The 1,197-nt window shown below is 47.0% G+C and overlaps 1 pseudogene; it reads left to right on the top strand.

The window, feature by feature from the left end:
• Positions 1-389: 389 nt before the first annotated feature.
• Positions 390-665, top strand: LOC148029329 (small ribosomal subunit protein uS14 pseudogene; annotated as a pseudogene).
• Positions 666-1,197: the final 532 nt, after the last annotated feature.

The following is a 1,197-nucleotide window of genomic DNA, read 5'->3' as shown; positions in this document are numbered from 1 at the left end:
ACATCGCTCTGGCATTTGCTGGCTTTACAGCAGAGGCTTGAGTCTTGGAGAATAGGGCACGGGTTGAATGTCAGAGTCATAGACTTTCTGTTGAGGATCCTGTAACTGTTGAATACATCACTCGTTATATTGCTGGTCTACAGCAAAAGTACACATAAAGTGGAGGAGTAAGACCATTTGGCATCTCTACATTGATTGTAGGATTCGATCCATACACAGGAGTACCAGCTCTGAATTAAACAGACCCGTCTGGAATATTTTCAGTGTGGAAAGCCAAAGCGACGTGTTCTGGGGCAGCTGCTCGCTGGATTAAAACGGAGAGTTGGTGCGCCGCGTGATTGCCTGTGCATCGGTGAACCTCGTCTCGCTGCAGTGATCGGGCCAGTAAGATGGAGCATTCGGCCGTGTGGAACTCTCATCCCAAGAAGTATGGAGCAGGATCTCGCGCATGTCGTGTGTGCGGGAACGGCCATGGCTGGTTCGGAAGTACAACATCATGTGCTGCCGTCAGTGCTTCCAGATTTATGCCAAAGACATCGGCTTTGTGAAGTACCATTAATGCGATGGAGAGGACTTACTGTGGGTGGATTCTACAGCTTGGAAGTAGTTGGGGTATTCCTTTCAGCCTGTTAGCCTGAAGGTGCTGCCAGGATTTTTGTATGGATTGCCTGCACAGTGATTTAGAAAAGAACAATTTTGGAGTTACTCGTTATCCAGTGGCAGAACATGTATAGATGAATTCGTGATGTACCAGTGAGCCGAGATGCGATTTTGTGATATCACTTGTGTTTGATAAGGCTGTACTTGAGCCTACATTTTGTCCTATGTATGCACAAATGTGTGTCCAACTTAGCAAAGTGCCCGTTCTACAACTAATTGCTGCAGCACACATAGGATTCGCAAAGTGCTTGTTCTCAAAGGGCTTGCAAAACCAGCAGAAACAGAAGATGGTGTGAGCACGAGAAGCCAGCCTATGACGAGGCAGCAGTGAGCATTGTGGCCTCACTTAATGCCTGTGCTAAGCAGAAGAATCTGATCGAAGGTGCTAGGCTACATGCAAATGTTCTGAAGAGCGGCCTGCTCAGAAGTAACCGCCATATAGTGAACACTCTTGGGCTCTGAGGGTGCAGCATAAAGATGCTATAAAACATACCTATATTCATTTCCTGAAGATGTTATGCTTGGCCAACTGGTCTC

The sequence above is a fragment of the Lygodium microphyllum genome, chromosome 11, assembly GCF_053477565.2.
Source record: "Lygodium microphyllum isolate KBCC chromosome 11, Lygodium_microphyllum_v1.1.10, whole genome shotgun sequence".
Classification (NCBI taxonomy): domain Eukaryota; kingdom Viridiplantae; phylum Streptophyta; class Polypodiopsida; order Schizaeales; family Lygodiaceae; genus Lygodium; species Lygodium microphyllum.
The sequence above is the reverse complement of the archived record's forward strand: the minus strand, read 5'-3'. Positions and strand labels throughout refer to the sequence as shown.